Here is a 20,215-nt window from a genome sequence, read left to right as displayed (position 1 = left end):
CATCCCCCCAAGTCACCTGGTTCTGTGTTCTCATCCATCTGCTCGGCTACACCCTGGTGGCCGTGGCCTTCGTCCAAGCCTCGCCATCTCTTGCCAGGAGGACAGCCACAGCTTCTTGCTTCCTGGCCTCCAATCTTGGCTCCTCAATCCATTCCATATTCTACATCTTGCTTTAAGACTGAGTTTGTTAAAATGCACATCTGATGGTGTTATTCACTGCCTGAGATCCTAACATGGCCCCCACTTTTCTTTAGGACACGATCTTAACTCTATGAGCTGGCATGCTGCTCTCTCTGCCTGAAATGCATCTCCCTCCCTGCATGTCCTGGTCAATTCCGCCGGACTACTCACTCAAGACAGCCCTCCTCCAGGCAGTCTTCCTTGACTGACCCTACCTCCAACCTGGCTGAGATGCTCCGCTTCCAACCCCCCATAGCACCCTACGCGTCTCTATGTCAGTGTGTGCTGCAATGACTCCTGTCTCAGATTGAGAGCCATTTAGGGAAGCGTCAGGCTCTTGCTCATCTCTCGGCCTGGGGCCTGGGGCCTGACACCTGACACAGGGGCGGTACAGAAGAGGTGCCTGTAGGAAGTGCAGAGCAGTGGTCAGCGCTATCCCTGCCCATTTTCCACAGCCTTCCTCCCACAGGGATTCATCGAGCATCTGCTCTGTGCCCTGGGCTGGCCACTGGTGAGGGGACTTGGTTAGCCCAAGCCACTGCATAGCTGGCAAGGAGCTTTTAGATCGAGTGGGAAGTTGGGATGCCTGAGAACCTCGTGGTGCTCAGCACGGGGCTGACAGCTGGGGTGAGAGGCCACCCCTTACCTCCTCCCTGGGCCTCACAAAGTCACCATACAGAGGAACCCGATCAAGGCCCTATCCAGGCCTCCCATGTTGCAGATGAGGAAGCTGAGGCCCAGAGAGGAGAACGAGTCATCTAGCCACGGAGGTGGCTGCCAGCACCACTGAAACCCAGGCCAGCGGAGGCCTCCGGAGCAAATGCTTTTCAAGAAGGAAAGGACGCAGCGCTTCGGCTGCCACATGGCACACGGGAGTGTAGGACACTGTCCATGCACGAGACCGGCCCTGGCTTCTTCCCTGCACTCTTCCTTCAGGAGGAAGTGACCACGTAACCGAACTGTTTCTTCTTCCTCGCTTTTAGTCAACAGTTGTGACTTAAGCACTTTCCTTGTTCAAGGTACAGTCGATGACCCGAGAGACAAAAAACCCATGCTTGCTTGGGGCTGTGGAGCCGAGAGCGTGTGCCGTTAGGGTGACAGAGGTGGCCAGGGAATCGCCAGACAGTGGTCCGGCCGATGATGACGGCTGGTGGAAATGTCACAAGAAAATGCCCCAAGGAGAGATCTAGTCAGAAAAGCAATTCCTGGGGAGATCCCTGGGCTCAACTCAACGCCCACCCTGATCAGCCCGGTCTGTGGTCCTGCCGTGTGCTGCGACTTCAGAGGCCGGGCCCCAGCCCTGAGGTGCAGAGTGGGCACGTCGGACGAGACTGTAATCATCGGGTCACACTTTCCGTGCGGCCCCAGCTCTCCCAGCAGCTGGGGATGCGGTGCCTGTCCCCGTCACCAGGACCAGTGTGTGCAGGGTGAATGCACACTTTCATCTTTCTAAAGCTTCCCTACTGCAAGGCTTCAGCCCCAACAGAGTACGATGGGGTTCAGGTCACACTACCCCAAATGCGGCCCCTTGACATTTGAAAAAACAGCTGAAGCGGGAATGTCACTCTCACCCTCCCCTCACCCTTCTTCCCTGAAGCAGGCCGTGAGACCCTCATGTGAGAGGTGCCCACTCTAGTCCTGGAGGAAGGGAGCATCCTTATCTCTGGGGACACGGGGACACAGAGAAGACTCGGAACAAACGGGCCTTGCTGAGTCCCCCAGTTTATTTAGCTCACACCCTTCTGTCCTCCAATCACATTTCCCCACAACTATCTGCTCTTCATCAAAGGTAGGCATGAAAACACACTGGTTTTCCTGTTTCTCTGGGACTTCATTCCTTTATGAAGACCCCTGTGTCACTGAACTTAAATTAATTCGTATGCTGTTCTCTGGTCAACCTGTCTTTTGTTACAGGGGCCTCAGCCACGAACCTAGCAATGAGTGAGGAAAGATAGTTCTTTTCCCCTACAAGTATCTCCTTAACCTTTGTTGTTGTTTTGTAAGCTTTTTTATTGATGTATAACATTCTACAGTGGAGAAAGGCAGTATCTTTTCCTTACTCATCACAAGGTTCGTGGCTGATGCCCCATACAACAAAAGACAGACTAACAAGAGAAAAGCGTAACAAATGCATTTAATGTAAGTTTTACATGATGCAAGCCTCAGAAATGAAGACCCAAAGAAGCAGGAGGACTGTATACTTTTGTGCTTAGTTTTGATGTCCAGCGGACAGTCATGCAGACGTGTGATTGGACAGAGGGGTAGGACCGAATAGTCACCAACGGGGGGGAATTTAGCAATCTGTTTGTTCAGATTCTTCTTGGCCTTAAGGGAAAGCAAAATCTTTCAGCCCAAAATCTACTTCTTTGAAATATTTCGAGATGGCTAATTCCAGAGAAATGGAAAAACAAGGTTAGCCAGAAGGCTGTTTTTTTGGTGGAAAAAAATTTACATCTGTAGCTGCCAAGAGCCTGGCGTCCTCTGAGGCTCCTCCTTGCTCCATTCTCTATTCTTCCCGAGGGCAGCTGCGACTTTACCTGAGATATTTTCATCTGCAGAACATGGTCTCTGCTTAACTTTTACTTCTGCCTTCCTTCTTTCACCTGTGATGCCACCTCCCGGGCTCCCAGGCCACTCTCTGGGGCTGGTACCTGCCCCCCTGACCCCGCTGCCCAGTCTCTCTTATGAACACTAGTATATAAACTTCTGTACCCCACTGGATTATTGAGATTTGGGGAAAATTTTGTGATTCCCTCATGCACGTTAAAATAATAAAATTTGTTATGCCTTTTATTCATATTAATTGAATATTGACAGTTGATTTTTTTTTTTTTTTTATTGAACCTTCAGGGGTGAAGAGGAAGTTTCCCCTTGGCCCTTGCAGCCTCCAGGTATAGGGCAGGACACCTGTCACATGAGGGTCTTATGACCTACTTTCAGGGGACGTAGGTCAGAGAAGTCTTTTATGGCCGTGCTTCAGTGGAGAAAGGCAGGAGAAGGTGACTTTCCTGCTTCTGTGGTTTTCCCAGCTTCCTTCAGTTTAAAACACTCAATAAGCCAAGGGGCCATATTTGGGGTATCATATTCTGAGCCCTGACAATACTTACAGAAAGAGCACAAATCACAAGCTCAATGAATTTCACAAAGTAAACATGCCCGTGTAACTAGCACTCTAATCAAAAACAGAACGTTTTGTGCACCTAGAAGCCCCTTCTAGTCTCTACCCACCCAGGTTAGCACTATGCCCTAAATGATTTCTGCCTGGTTTTAAACTGTATATAAATGCAATCACACAGTACGTGATCTTTAACTCTGGCTGCCTCACTCTCATTGCCATGTGACATTCCTTTGTTTGGATGTACCAGCGTGATTTACTCATCCTCCTTTTGATAAGTATCTGAGGTGTACCCGTCTGGCTGGGCTGTTACGCATAGCGCTGCTGTGAACATTCCTGCGTGTGTCATTTAGTGAGCTTACATACCGCTCTGCATTGGGTATGACCAGGGCCGAAATTGCTGGGCCCTATGTCTAGGTTCACCTTCAGTTGATACTATTCTTAGCTGATTTTTGAAAGACAGAGAGAACAAGAGAGAAAACATTTTAAAACTTAGTTTTTTTAAAAAAAACCTGACAATAAAATTGAAATTGAGTATTTTGTCAAAGAGGAACTTTTCCCCTGTGATGGCACAATTACGTTTGAAAATAATTGGAAGAGAAGCAAAGTATGTGTAATTCAGTATTTTTCAACCTTTGGGTTGAAATCTACAATGGGTTGGTTAAATTTTTCTTTATTGTAGGAAAATAAACACAATATAAAATTGACCATTTAATCAATTATGGTGGGTTTTGAGATTTTAGTGGGTCATGATCAGAATTTTTAAAAATTGAAATAGAAATGAAACAGAATAGAAAAGCAAAGCATAAACTGTTTCGTGCAACTTTTGTTTCAGTTGTGTGTGCTCCAGATCAAAGGTCTGCACAAGACGGGTCTAGTTCAACTCTTTTAATTTACAGGGTGAGAAATATGCTCGGAGGCACAAGTGACGCTCCCAACAGAGCCTGGACCCCAACGTGACCCCGGGCTTCCCATTCAGCGTATTTCCCAACTCCCATCACCCTTTTTGCTGTTGATCTTGTCAAACTCACGGGGCCATCCCTTGGTGGCCCCATATTTTTACTGGTGATGACGGGTCTCACAGTCCCTGCCCGTCGAGTTCGTCCCCAACAGGCTGCAGAGCGAGCGCGGCCTCTGCAACCAGCGCCTTGTGAACCCCACGGTGATAACCCGCGGGCGCCCCATTTGACCCTGTCTGCTTTGGGGTCAACCAGGAATCGTACAAACCTAGAAACTTAAAAGAAGAGTGGGGAAAGGGCCTGTGGTTTGACATTTTTCGGTGTTGTTCTCTGCTGCGTGTCTCAGGGCACTTGGGCGAGCTCTGGAGCGGAAGCGCTAAAAATAGCAGGGGGGGTGGCGGGGTGGGGGAGGGGCGGAGCGGGAGGGGCGGGGGCGGAGCGGGGGGGGCGGAGGGGCGGGAGGGGCGGGGCGTGTCCTCCCGGCGTCTTCTCGGCTCTCGGTCTAGGGCCCCGGCGGGGCTTTTCGAGTTGCAGGTCACGATCCGGTCCCCGCCCCAGCCCGCCTCCGCCAGAACCTTTCCCAGCCCCTTCTCAGGCGCGGGAAGCCAGTGCCAACCCCCGGTCCCGGCCTCGGGGGGGAGGGGACCCGTCCGCCGGGGTCTCAGCCCAGAGGCCCCCACGGCACGAGTCTGTCACCAGCCAGCGGTGGCTCATGCCTCACATGAGCTCCTGACCCCCGCAACGACCCCCGGCCTCTTCGCAGCGACAGGGGCTGCGTTTGGAGTTGCTTTGGGGGCTGCCTTCGGGGAGGAGGAGAAAAGGTCGTGAGCCTGTCGGGGGACGGGCCGGACTCCCCCGCTTTCCTCCACACCCCTCCGCTTGTCCCCCGCCTGTCTCGCTCCTCCCTCACCGAGCACCCAGTACCCTTCCTGGGACGCTGTCGCCCGGGCCTCCCTGGAGCCCCTGCCTTCCCGCCAGGCCGCCACCCGGCACCCTTCAGGTCTCCACCTGAGTGTCACCGCGGCCGAGGGGCTTCCCGGACCCCACTCGGATGAGAGCCCCATGTCACACGATGGCTCTTGTCTCAGACACCTTCTGTGCCGTGAGTCAAGTTTGGATTGTGCGCTTGTTAGGGTGTCTGTCCCCCGGGAGCTGTGAACTCTGAAGACGGGTGCAGGTTGGTTTTGCTCACTGCTGTGGAGACACCAGCCTCCAGCACCGCGCGTGCAGGGGAGGGCGTGGGGGGAGGGGGAGGGGTGGGGGTGGGGTGTGGGTGGGGGATGCAGGGCAGAAAAGAGAGGACGCGAGGGCGGGGAGAGAGGGTGGGAGGAGCCAGTTATGGGCGGGCACTGGGCAGCGCTCTCCTTTCTGGTTGCTCCATGAAAGCTGGTTTTACAGCTTTCCACTGTTCTAACCAATCGAGTAGTTGATGCCAGGTGGACCCCAGCTTCCCGGGTTTCGCAAGGACGCCTCTCACCCTCTCACCCCGCGCCAGGGAGAGGCCTTCTGAAAACTGCTTGGCCCTGGGGACCATACGGTGCGGAGCGAAGACCCCCCAGGAGGTGAGCAGGCGCCTCTGCCAAGGTGAGGGGTGCAGAGGGAGAGAGGGAGACCCAGGCCAAGAGTCAGCTAGGGGCTTTGGTTTTTCTGAGTGGGATGTGCAGTTCCAGAGCCAAAGCTGAGCTGTTTGAGACCATCACCCGTCACCCGTCACCCAAGCAGTGTTCAGTCCCGCTTGTCTCACTGTCTCCAAGAACATCCCGTTAAGAGGACCCAATTCTAGTCTCCCTGGTGCGCTTTATGGAGGTATAAGTTACCCTGTTCTAGAGTGATTCAATGATCTTTAGTAAATTCACAGTTGTGCAGCCATCACTACAGTCCAGTTCTAGAACATTTACAATGCCCCCCAGAAGATCCCTTGCAATCAACTATGTTACAATAAAAAATAAAATCCTTTGTGTCCTTTTGCAGTCAGTGCCTATTCCATCCCAGCCCCAACCAACCTCTGGTCTGCTTTCTCTCTCTATAGATTTGCCTTTTCTGGACATTTCTTGTGAACGGAATCATAGTGTGTAGTCCGGTGTCTGGCTTCTTTCACTGAACGTGGCATTTGTCAGGTTCGTGTTGTGTGCACATATCAGCGTTTGTTTTTTTATTGCTGAACAGTATTCCCAGGCCTTGGATTTTTGTCAACAGAAGAGGAAGATATCTTTAGTCATGTAGAAACTATTTCTTCCTTCAAGGACCCCACGAAAAGGGAGGTTGACCTGGGGGAGGCCTCCGTGTCTGGAGACCAAGATGTCTTCATTGCAGATGGGGACCTCCGTCAGAAAGACGTGCATACGGAAGCGTACTCTCCTCACCCTAACACACTGGATGGCAGAAGTTCACAGAGCCCAGTGGGATTGCAGAAACCAGTTAGGTCAACTGAAAAAAAAATTCTCCTGTTTGGTTTAAAATATCAATTGCATACATTGGGAGTGGCGTACCTTGGAGATGCATGGAAAATGAAAGAGCCTGAATTCCTAGAGATGTCCTTAGGGCTGTGCATCAGAATTGCCCAGGGAACTTTTAATAATTCCAATGCCAGGACCACCCCTGGAGCAAATAAATAAAATCTCCATGTACAGATTAGTCATCAGTAGTTTTTAATCCTCCCAGGTGATTCCAGTGTGCAGCCAAGGTCAAAGTCAAGGACAGCTCCACTAAATGGTTATTAGGCACCCAAAGTACTGAACTGTACCAAGAGGAAGCATCCGTGCCTTTCTTTCCAGGGAGTGAAATCTCTGGCCCTCCCCCAGCAGTCCCTCTTTCTGGAAGGCCACCCGGGAGGCTGTAGCTATTGTCCGTCATGCCCTCCACCCCAATGCTGAGCCCTTGGAGAAGGGCTGGAGCAAACACCATGGTGCTGCCCCATCCAAACCCTGAGCCACCACGCACATCTCCCCTGGTGGAGACATAGACAAGGCCAGCATGTCACAGCACTAAGAAGCCTGGTTCTTTCCATTTTATTTAAAAAGAAAATAATTGACAAGAACTACATGAATATATTCTCATAGAAAATTTATAAAGAAAATGTCCCTCAAGACTAATCAAAATAATGGTTGGATGTGTATCACTCTAGGTATTTTTTCTATGCATTTATCTCTATACCTAAACATACCAATGTGTAGTTTTTGTTTTGTGTATAGACAACTGAGATTGGGCTTGAGGAATTATGTTAGAACTTGCTTTTCAATATATCACCAGGGTCATTCTTTGTCAGAGCTCACAGCTCTGCTTCCTGTCTAAAACAACTGGAAAATGGGATGTAGCATTATTCATTTAACTGTTCCCCCGTTGATGAAAAGATGCTCTGGTCTCAACGTTTTTTGCTCTTCCAAATGCTATTTCCGTGAGCTCCTTGTGCTTATACCTTTGCACATGTCCGCTTTTTTTTTAAATAGGGTAGACTCTTAGAAGTGGAATGGCTGGGAATTCTGGACTCTGGTTCAGCTTTGTTCATCGCCTGTTCCTGTGCCTGTTTTAGTCACTATGACTCTAAAGTCAGTGGTTCCATTCTTGGATACAGTATGGATTTTGTTGCTCCTGTAAGTAGCTTCCTGTCCCCTTACATTGTCTAATTGGTTATAGTTAGTGACTAAGAAGATCACTGATTTTTTTTTTTTTTGATTGTGGTAAAATACACACAACACAAAATTTACCATTTTAACTATTTAAAAATCACTTTTAAATGATTAAATGGTATTAAGTACATTCACATTGTTGTGTAACCGTCACCAGTATCCATCTCCAGAACTTTTCATCTCCCCAAACAGAAACTCTATAGCCATTAAACAACAACTCCGCATTGGGCCTCCCTGCCAGCCCCTGGTCACCTGCATTCTGTCTTTCTGTCTCTATGAATGTGACTACTCTAGATACCTCATGGAAGTGGATCATATAGTTCTTGTCCTTTTGTGACTGGCTATTTCACTCAGCACAATGTCTTCAAGGTTCATCCTGTTATATAGCATGATAGGATTTCTCTCTTTTTTTAAGGCCAAGTAATATTCTGTTGTGTGTATGAACCATACTTTGTTTATCCATTCATCTGTCGATGGACACTTGGGTTGTCTCCACCTTTTGGCTGTTGTGAATAATGCTTCTGTGAACATTGGTGTACAAACACAAAGGAACTTCAAAAAGTTTGTGGAAAAATGGAAGGTCCCTCGTTATTTCTTTAAATCTCTGCTTTCAATTCTTTTGAATGTATACCCAGAAGTGGGCTTGCTGGATCGTGTGGGATTCTATGTGTAATTTTCTGAGGAACCACCGTAGTGTTTTCCCCAGTGGCTGCACCATTTTACATCCCACCAGCAGTGCACAAGTTTCCAATTTCTAACTAATCCTCACTAACCCTCGTTATTTTCTGTTTTATATTGTTTTGTCCCATAATAGCCTTCCTAATGGGTGTGAAAGCCATTGATTTTTATATGTTAATCTTGAACCTAACCATCTTACCAGACTCTCACAGTAGGTTTTCATCTGATGCCTCAGATTTTCTAGGTAAAATGTCACATCATCTGCAATGCTGGCAATTGTACTTTTTCTCATTTTAGTACCCATGCCACCTTTTCTTATTTTACTGCATTGGCAAGGACCCACATGGCCAGGCTGGAAAGAAGCCGTGATGGAGGCTCCCCCGCTCTCTGATCTTTCACTGGTGTACATCCTGGTTTGTGCAAGTTTCTGTAGACACTCTTACCAAGTTAGGAACATGGCCTTCTGTGCTTGGATGGCTTAGAGTTTTATCAACAATATTCAACTTTGTCAAATGCTTTTGGGGGCGTCTATTGAGATAACTGTACAGCTCAGTGCAGTGAATGACATCAATAGATTCCCGAATGCTAACTCGTTCTTGCGTTTGTTGGATGAACCTACTTGTCATGAAGTACTTGTGTTTAGCCCAAGGTCTTGACAAGGATTCCATGGGATCTCTGGGCTGCTCTAGACTACCGCAAATGAACAGGTGGCCAAGGATTGAGGAGACAGAAGAGATAGTGTCGGATATGACCTATGCCCCCAAATAGCACATCAGTGGGGAAAAGCCCCAAAGGAGCAAGATTATTCAAAGAACCACTGACCCTATTGTAATAAAATGGAGAAAATTGTATTTGTCAGAATTAACCTTGAGGAGAGTTTTAGGTGCGTTTGGGGAAATACGTGGATAAATAGCTTGAAATGATTAAACTGCCGACCCAAGGAGCCTCTTGTGTGAGGCAAAGAACCGAGGAGCTGGAAGAGCAAGACTGGGCAGGGGCTGGGGCAGAGCCGAATTCTCTGTGGAATGGAAAGGAGAGGAAGGAACTGGAGAAGGGAGAGGAAGCGGGGAAGCCAGAGAGACCAGGCAGCGCTTGGGAGAAAGGAGAAAAAGACAAGAAACCAGCCCTGGCATTGGGGCAGCCAAGGAGGGCCTCCAGGGAGAGCAGAAAGTCTACCCAGGCTTGTAGGCCGTCTGCTGCGTCTGTGCCAGTAAGTTCCTGCTCGCTGAGACTTTCGTGCAAGGGATCCACTGGGGGAGCAATAGAAAGTGACCTGTTCTGTCTCAGATAGAGGACACCACGCAGGGGAGGGGTAGGAGCTGAGGGCACCTGGCTTCAGGTTACACCAAGGTTAAGGTGTAACCTGAAGACCCTTACACCTGAGCAGCCTGTGGTTGAAAGATGACAGGCTCACTTGGGAGATGAACGGGTCTTGTCGGGAGGGTCTTAACAGCAGCGTGTACATGAATAGAACTTAGGGGGTTCATGAACTTCAGTGGGGAGAAAGTATGTCTATTTTCATTAACTGCAACTGAACATGGATGACAGCCCCTTAGTATTAACCAGCGGAAATAACAGAAACTTTCATTCCACTCTTTAGTTGTTGCCAATATCTCAGAATACTGTTTATGCTCATTGCTACTTTGAAATCACGTGATCAGAGACCCATCCTCCTGGGTATCAGAAAGAGTGTGGGAGTGCTGGGACCTAAAGATCAGGCGGAAGGTAGGATGGAGGTGGCCCACCTAGACCTTCGATTTTGTCATTCAATCCAGCAAACGTTTATTATATACATTCTCTGTGTCAGACATTGGTGGCCCTAGGGCAGGTCCAAAGTTGAACCAGGCAGAGACCCCACCTGGGAGGAATTCAGGGAATGCGGGAGGCACACAGCTGAGCAAGACAAGTAACTATCAGGCAACATGATTCATGCTACGAGTGCAGAGGAGGGTTGGAGGGCCAGACAGAGTTTCTCACGGGAAGTGACATTTGAACTGGCTTTTTCACACTTCTGAAAGTGTGCACAGGGACACAGGACTTTCCTTTAACCAGAAAAATCCCTTGTCAAGAGTGTGCATCTCTCAGGTTAGAGTTCAGAATAGCAAAAACCAAAAATTTCCCCTGGCTGTGGGACTGAAACAGGAAATCACCCAGGAGCCCTGTGCAGAAGAGGGCCGGGGATTGCCAGTGTCCCAGGGCCAGGTTCACAGGAAGCATCTCTGGGCAAAACTCCCATCTGTGCCCCTCCCCGTTGGAATGGAAGCTCTGTGGGGTCATAGGTTGTTGTCTGATTTGTTTGCTAATGAACCCAATCACCTGTGCCTGGCACCAATTTGCCTCCTGCAAATATTTGTTGAATGAATCAGCAAATGCAGCTGGGTCCGTCCTGAACTGATGGGGCAGCTGCAGAGGGCAGGCAGTGGCTCTGTCTCCCTGTATGGTGCCCTGCATTCTATGTGGCCTGGAAAGACACCCTCCCTCGCACTCCAGTAGATACAGAACTGCTTCTGCTCATGGCGTTGAGCAGGCGGAGACCTCAACATCCAGGCTATTCGGGTGTACATAATTCTGCCCTTTCCTAGGATCACAAGATGTTGTTACAGGAATCCAGAGAGTCCTAACAGGTGTCTGAGCTGCCTGGATCACGGATCCCTTTCCTCAGAGCTTGATCTGAGCGGGAAGGATGAGTCCCAGGATAGTGGGGGCAGAGGGCAGGGGACATCCTCCTGGAGAACCTCTGTCTTTGAGCTCACGGTGGGGTGGGGTGGGGGGGAAGGCCACCTCCTCACCAGGCCCGACGTAGGCTGGTCCCTGATCAGTAAGGATAAAGCAGGGTATTTCTACAACATCACCTCTATTACTTTCAGCAAAGTTATGGGCTGAATTGTGTCTCCACAGAATTCATAGGTTGCAGTCCTCACCCCCAGGTATCTCAGAATATGATTGTATTTGGAGAGGTAATTAAGGTTAAACACTGTCCTACGAGTGGGCTTAATCCACTATGATTAGTGTCCTTATAAAAAAAGGAGATTCGGACACAGACACACAGAGTGAAGACCACGTCAGCACAGGGAGAAGATGGCCATCTGTGTGTCACGGAGAGAGGCCTTAGGAGAAACCGGGGCTTCCAGCCTGCAGAACTAGGGGAAAGTCCACAGTACATTTCTGTTGGTTACGCCCCCCAGTCTGGGGTACTTTCTTTTCTTTTCTTTTCTCAGTGGCTGCCCTACATAGGGATCGAACCCTGGACCTTGGTGTTATCAGCACTAGAGCCAGCAGAGCTACCCAGCAGCCCATGGGCACCTCGTCGCGGCAGCCCGAGCAGACTCGTGCAAGCGATCTCACTCAGTGAATTCTTTCAATGGGCTCCTGGAGGTGACACCCACATTCTGTTACCACAAAGAAGAAATAAACAGAAGTGCCCTCCACAGAGTCATAGGTCAGAAAGGCTCCGTGACTCCAGAGTGGGTTATTTGGTTACTGGGTGACCTTACCACTTACACGGTAAGAAAAGCAGCGATTCAGAGCCTGAGTTTCCCTGCAGCGCCGGGGGCTGCTTGCTGGAGTCGGAGGAGCCCGAGCTGACGTTTGCTGACGCAGGCCTTACATGCCGAGGGCCACCAGCCCCGAGTCAGGGCGAACGGCCACCGTCTGCGGGGAAGTCACTCGGTTTTTGATGATGTTACAAAAAGATAATCTCGTGTCCTGCCTTAGTCTTCTTTCAGGTTTATCAGAAATGTGCCTGACTTTACAGCACAAAGAGAATAATAAAAGTCAGTCCAACTTTGAGGTTTCATGAGGCACTTGGCAGCCAGTCTTTAAATTTAAGCACATTTCACTGATTAACTGGAAATGCCTCCGAGGACTTTGGAGACACGTGCAGGGTCCCAACTCTCAGTCCCTTCCCTCCAGCTCACTTTGCCTCCAGCTGGGCCCCACTTTCATAAGCCCAGACCTCCCTCTGCTTCCAGAGAAAGTGCTGGCAAATTGTTAATTTCCAAAATAAGAGTGACTGATGGCCAAGACTCCTTTATGAAACAGGTTGGGTTATAACCCAGATCCTGTCTGTTGGGGTATACCACCTCCCCTGTCCACACCGCCGGAGGTTAATGAACTCTTCATGGGCCAGTCGGGCAGGGCAGGGCAGGGCAGGGCCATCCGGAGGTGCAGCCTTTGCTGTTCCCTTGCCACGTTACCTTGGTTTCCTCCTCTGTAAGTTGAGAGTAATAACGACAGCCCCCTCAGAGGACCGTTGTGAGAGCTGAGGGAGTGACGTGCGCATGGACCATGTCTGGGGTGCATTCAATGCTAAATGTTCCTTCCCTTTTCCCCCTTCCCTCCCCTTGCTGGCAGGACCCTGGCTTCTCCTCCATGCCCCCTCATCACCTAGCACGATGCTGTACACAGCGCTAAGACCAGAACAAGAGTGTGTTTACAAAGTGCTGTCCCAGTCTCATTCATATCCCAATGTCACTCACCGGTACCTGGCTCAGCTGGGACTGCCTTTGATCCATGTGAATTTAAAAACTATTTTTTCTATTTATAAAAGTAATTCATGTTCCTTGTAGAAAGCATGGAATATGTGTGAAAACATAAAGAAGAAACTATTATAGACAATACCAGCATCCAGAGATAATCATTGGTTAATAGTTTGCAATATTCCCTTCCAGTCTTTTTTCTGTGCAAATGTGAACCCAAGTCTGTTTTACTCAACTGCCTGAGCATCTTAGAGTAATTGTTACAGCTTCCAAGGCCTCAAAGAAAAGGCCTTCCTGGTAGCAGAGCTGCACTGGTAGCTCTTTCTCTCTCAGTAGATGAAGAAACTAAATATAGATGGTCCTGTCTCACACCTCTGCCTTGGGGATAGTAAAATCAGCTCCCATATTAAAATCATAAATTGAGAAAGCTACCCAGAAACTGCAAGCTTCTCAGTTTGTAATGAGAACCTGTTTAAGCTAGGCAAATAATTCAGAGAAAAGAATTTCTCTGGGTTTCTTGACATCTCATTCTGCACTCTGTCATTTGGATGAAGAAATGTAATCTTGGTTTTATTCTGTTTTTAAAATTTTTTTTGGAACATAATTTTTTATTGAAACATAATCATACATATCTGTGGGGTGCAGCATTGAATATCAATACCTGTGTGCAACTGTGATGCTCAAATCAGAATTAGTATATTCAACATTACACAATGAAGTCATTTTTTGTGGCCCTTTACCAATTTCTCACTAACCCCCCACCCCCTTCCCCTTTCCCATGTCTGGTGGCCTCAGTTCTGTTCTTTTCTTTTGAAAGTTCAAGAAATTATTGTGATTGTTGTATCTTACTTTTTTTTTTTTAGCTCCCACTTATGAGTGAGAATATGCAATATTTCTCTTTCCGTGCCTGGCTTATTTCACTTAACATCATTTTCTCTGAGTTCACCCGTGTTGCTGCGAATGGCAGAATTTCATTCTTTCTTATGGCAGAGGCTGGTTTTGTTCTTGTTGAGGAGAAACCAGCAGGAGGGCCTCAAGCTGGATCCTTTGTGAAGATCAAGGTTTCGCAGAGGATATCCAAGGGCAGCCTGCCATGCTTTGCCATTGTCCAGTGGCTGCCAGTTCCTTTCTTTGCTCACATCACCAGGGCACCCAGCCAGGAGGTTAGGTGGGTTTGCAAGGCTGGGCGAATTAATCTGGTCTAAAGCATGTTTAGAACATAATAATGCAGAAAGTATTTTGGTCAAATCTAAGACATTTACGGAGTCTGGCAGGGCTGTAGTGCACCTTTTGTCATCGGGGGCAGTGGCCATACTTTTCGTACCAGAACTGGGGACGCACCCATAGCTCTGGTGGGGGCTTCTCACGTCATCGTGGCTTCTCCATGTCGATGAGCCCAAATGCCCTCCCGATATATTTAGAGGGTTTGTTGGTGTGTGTTTCATATGTGTGTGATACATGTGAGTGTGATGTGTGTGTATAAAGGGGGAAACACTCCAAGTTCAGACTCACACAACTTTTTCTTGGCTGGGTCTAACTGTTAAGAATATTTTGGTCCTGAGAATATCTGCTTCTCAATGCAATTTTTCTTCATAGCAGTTATGCTCTGCCCCTTATACTGAAAAATACTACGTACCTAGGATATATTTAAATATGTATGTGTGCATACATGGGCGCATGAGCTCACGCATCTGCACACACACACACACACAGTGCACACACACGACTTCACTCAGGGCTTCAGTATGCAATAAGTAACTGCTATTGTTACTAATGTTGCTTCAGATGAGAGTCTTGCCTTTAAAATCCAGTGTGGACGAAAATGCAGCCTTCAGGAGTATAGACCCTGGGACACCAAGGAGAGCAGCCCGCCTTTGTGTACAAAACCTGTGCCACCTGTAGGGAAAGCAACTTGTCTTTCTCATGAAATAGTTTGAACGTATGACTGCGCCACCTTGTGGTCGAAGGGGAGCACGACCGGGTGACTGGTCTGGGGCACGGACCTCAGTCATCCTTGTTATAGTCGTTGTTATTGTTAACACTGCGCTCTCTGCTGGCTGATTGTTGTCGTTCATGATGATAATCTAATATTAGCCATATAGCTTGCCACCGTGCCAGGTAAGCCCTTCAGAAACCTTACCTCATGAAATATTCATAACAAACCTGTTGGGTAACTATTGTTAACACTGCACTTCACAGAGCAGGAAGCTACAGCTCAGAGAGGTGAAGTAACCTGTCTAGAGTCACACAACTCATAAGAAAAGAGTCTACGACTTAACCCCAGGCCTTGCCCCTGCTCTGAAGAATTTACCCACTCCACAAACCCCACCATGCACGGTCAGAGCAGTATTTCTCAAACAAGAGGTCCATGAGGGCTGAAATGTTCTCATGAATAAAAAAGAGTTTGACAAACTGCACTAAAAGTAAAGCTCTGTAAGGGCAGGTGTTCCCCGGGTACCACCGTGACACCAACACAGCACAAGGCAGAAACTGCAAGGAGCCTGGGCGCTTCTCTAGAGGGCACCATTTGGTTGGTCCGGAATAAACCTATTCATTTTTTCAGATTTGCACTGAAATGAAAACATAACTAAATTTAATTCTCAAGGGATATGTGACAAGATACTGCCTTTCTCCATCAACTCTGCAATGCATTTTTAATGGACCCCAGTCTGATAAATACCCACCTAGGACATGGGTAAAGAATAAAGCTATTGGTGTCACATTGTCCAGTGAATAGTGATTATCATCGTGTTTTTGGTTGGCTGGCCCTTTAATCTTATATTGTAAGAAATTCCCTTAATATCCACATGCAGAAAAATGAAATTAGCCCCTTATCTCACACCATATACAAAAACCAACTCAAAATGGATTAAAGGCTTAAATGTAAGACCCAAAACTGTAAAACTACTAGAAGAAAACATAAGAGAAAAGCTCCATGACATTGACCTGGGCAATGATTTTTTTGGATATGACCTTAAAAGCACAGGCAACAAAAGCAAAAAATGACAGATGGGATTACATCATACTAAAAGCTTCTGCACAGCAAAGGAAATAATCAACAAAGTGAAGAGACAGCCTACCAAATGTGAAAAAATATTTGCAAACCATACATCTGATAAGGGTTAATATCCCCAAAATATAAGGAACTCAAACACCTCAATAGCAAGAAGACAAACTACCTGATTAAAATGGACAAAGAATCTGAATAGACATTTCTTAAAACAAGACACACAAATGGCCAACAGATATATGAAAAAATGCTCAACATCACTAATCATCAGGGAAATGCAAATTAAAACCACAAGGAGGTATCGCTTCATACCAGTTAGAATGGCTATTATCAGAAAGATAAACGATTAGTGTTGCAGAGGATGTGAGGAAAGGGAACCCTTGTACACTGTTGGTGGGAATGGAAATCAGTGCAGCCATTATGGAAAACAGTATGGAGGTTCCTCCAAAAATTAAAAATAGAACTCCCATATGATCCATCAGTCCCACTTCTGGGTATTTATCCAGAGGGAAGGAAATCAGCATGTCGAAGGGATATCTGCACTCCAGTGTTTATTGTAGCACTATTCACAATAGCTGAGATATGGAATCAATCTAAGTGCCCATCAACAGATGAACGGATAAAGGAAATGTGATATAGACGCACAATGGAATACTAGTCAGCCTTTAAAAAAAAAAGGAAATCCGGTCACTTGCAACCACACGAATTAACCTAGAGGGCATTATGTTAAGGAAGTAAGCCAGGCACAGAGAGACAAATACCACATGATCTCACATGCGGAATCTAAAAAAATTGAACTCATAGAAGCAGAGAGTAGAATGTGTGGTGGGGGCTTGAAGAGATGTTGGTCAAAGGACATAAAATTCCAGTCAGGAGGAATAAGTTCAAAATCGATTGGATAACATGGAGACTGTAGTTAGTAACAAGTATTATGCTCTCAAAAATTGCTAAAAGAATAGGTTTTAAGTGTTCTCATGACAAAAAAACTAAGCATGTGAGGCAATGCATATGTGGGTCGTCTCAATTTAGCCTTTCCATAATGGATACATATTTCAAAACATCGTGTTTACACAATAAATATACATGATGTTTATTTGTCAATGAAAAAATTAAATTTTAAAAATCCCTAAGTCTTTTCTTGGCTTCCATTTGATCCTGACCTTGGAGAGGCAGCCCTGCCTGAGCCCCCGAAGGCGGCGCTGAGACTCAGGCCCATGTGCTGGTTTACCGGGAGGAGATCCACAGAGGCTGGAGGGAAGGACGGGGCAGGGAAACCGAGGCGGGAAAGCTGCCCAGGAATGACGTCAGGGAGGGATGGAAAGCCTTCATCCCTGACTCCTCACCCCCGCACACTGGTTGAGGGTTCCCCAGGGAAGTAACCCTGCCCTGAGCAGTGGCTTCTGCAGACACTGAGAAGCCCTGGCATGCTCTGTCCCTTCCCTGTGGCTGCTGTAGCAAATGACCACAAACTGTGTGCCTTACAACCACAGCAGTGTATTCTCTCACAGTTCCAGAGGCCAGAAGTCCAATATCCATTTCACTGAGTCCAAATCTATGTGTCACCAGGCCACACTCCCTGCAGGGTCTCTGGGGGAGAATCTTTCCTGGCCTCTTCCAGCTTCAGGTGGCTGCCAGCATTCCCGGGCTTGTGGCCACATCCCTCCAATCTCTGCCTCATCTTCACATGGTCTTCTCCTCTGTATGTGTGTTAAATCTCCCCCTGCCTCTCCCTTAAAAGGACACTTGTGATGGCTTTTAGGGCCCACCCAATAATCCAGGATGATTTCCTCATCTGAAGATCCTTAATCACATCTGCCAAGACCTTTTTTCCCAAGTGAGGTCATGTTTGCAGGCTCCAGGGAGCATGACTGGACACGTCTTTGGGGAGCCATTTTCAGCCTGCCACAGGTGGGATGCAGGAGACAGGCCCTGCTTCCTGGAGGTGAGAGCGCTCGGTGTCCTGTGGCTGGAGGCCTGTTGGAGCTGTTCACCCCCCACCCCCCTTAGCTGGAGTCAGGGGTGAGTCTGATAGAAGGACAGAGTGGGACAGCATTGCACACCTCTGGCTGACAGGTCGGGCCTGGCGTGACCGCCGTGCAAGCAGGTCTCTGCAATGATCTTTCTACTCAAGTGACTGTTTGCCAGCATTGTGGCATTGCCTTGCTTTATTTCTGCAGGAGGGAGGCAGCTACCACTTACCGGTTGTGTCAAGGAATGCAGTTAAGAGATGATGCCTGGCAGAGTTTTTTCTGCAGGGGTTTGCTTTTCATTCACCTGCAGTGTTACTGGAGTCATTACAGCAGGTACCCACCGGGTCGCCCTGCCTTCGCATTCTCCACCCTAGGGAGTCGTATCTCCAAAAGGTGAATCTGCCCAGGCTTCACCGTGGCTCCCATCACTCAAAGTCCTTAATACAGTGCTGCAGGGGGGCACTTAACTGCGCTGGCAACCCCTTTGTTTCCTAGCATCATAACTCACTGAAGTTGTGCTGTTGCGACTTGGTCAATATTTGGCCGAGAAGGGTTTGTTGGTGGGAGATTCTCCACTCTGGGACATCTAAAGCTCTAAGGACTTCAGATAGGAGCAGCCCTTCCAGGAGAGCCCACTGCACTTAGGTGTTGCCACACAACTGCTGGTCAAATGAATAAATCCATCAAAAATAAGTTAGTAACAACATTTGTAATTTTAAAATATTACCAAAATATCATCTGCTTAATGCATAGGGTGTGCATTGATACAGTTCAAAATGCAGAAGTTGCAGAAGGATGCAGTCCTCCCACAGGTCTGGGTTGTGGCTACTGGTGTTATCAGCATCACGCGTATTCTTGCAGGATAGTTTATGCATATATGAGCAAAAACGTGCATGCAGAGTGCTTTTTCCATTTTGCAACATCTTAGAAGTCATTCGATAGTAGTAACAAGGTTCAGGACAAGCTACCCAAAATATGCACCTTGGACTGTGCCTTGGGTTGAATGTCCTCCCAAAACTTAGTACCCACTGTGACAGTGTAAAGAGGGTAGAAAATCCTATTATGGTAATTGAAAGGTGGAGCCTTAAAGAGGTGATTAGATTGTAGGACCATGCAGTAGTGAATGGATTAAAAATGGTGGCCAGGGGCATGGTTCTGAGGGCTTTAAAAGGAGAGCGCACGAGGAGGCTGCTCTCTTGTTCTCTCTGCTCTGCCATTTCGCAATGTGATGCCCTGGGTCACCGTTGCCACCACCAAGACCCTCACCAGATGTGTTCCCTGGACTTTGGACTTCCCAGCCTCCGAAATTATGGACAATAAATTTCATTTTCTTACAAATTACCCAGTTCTGTGTATTTTGTTATTAGCAACAGAAACAGACTAATACAGCATGCTGAATATTTTAAGCCAAAGGAATTTGAGAAATGGCCAGTGCTGGAAGGACTCTCTGACCTTCCCCTAGGCAGGCGATGAGATCCTCATATGAGGATGCCCTCCCTATACCCAGGGGAAAGAAGCGTCCTTATCTCTGAAGATGGAGAGACACCAAGTGGAATCCGAAGGCACAGGCCCTGCTAACTCCCCCAAGGTGGCTGCTCTTTGCTCTTACCCCTCTTTGTCCTCTCACATTTTCCATGACTCTGCAATCTTCATTAAACCTAGTGTAAAAACACTCAGGTTTAATCATTTCATCAGGTCTTCATTTCTTTATGAAGCCTTCCCTGCCACGTAAACTTATATTAAATAAATGTGTAACTGCTTTTCTCTTGTTAATCTGTCTTTTGTTACCGGGCCCCCCCAAGAACCAAGAAAGGTAGAAGGAAAATATTTTTTTCCTGACCTACAGTAGTTTTTAAGGAATTCCTTCATTCTTCTTCCTTTTTTTTTTTTTATTACAGTTGCCTAGGGTTTCATTGTGTAGATGTGCCATGTTTCAACTGTTTCCAGTCTTTTGCAAGCAATGGTGCAATTAATTACCTTTCACAAAAGTGATTTGCATGTGCATATCTGTAACATAAAGAGGAGGATTTTCAAAAGTTTCAAAAGGTGTGTTTGCGATTTTGATCGATATTGCCAGAATGACCTCCAAAAGGGTTATATCAATTCACGCTCCCCCCAAGAATATGCATATATAAGAGTGTCTTCTCCCTGACACTCTTGCCAACGTGATGTATTATCAAACGTTTTGATCTGTGGCAA

The sequence above is a fragment of the Cynocephalus volans genome, chromosome 7 (genome assembly GCF_027409185.1).
Source record: "Cynocephalus volans isolate mCynVol1 chromosome 7, mCynVol1.pri, whole genome shotgun sequence".
In the NCBI taxonomy this organism is placed as follows: domain Eukaryota; kingdom Metazoa; phylum Chordata; class Mammalia; order Dermoptera; family Cynocephalidae; genus Cynocephalus; species Cynocephalus volans.
This window is presented reverse-complemented; position numbering follows the sequence as displayed.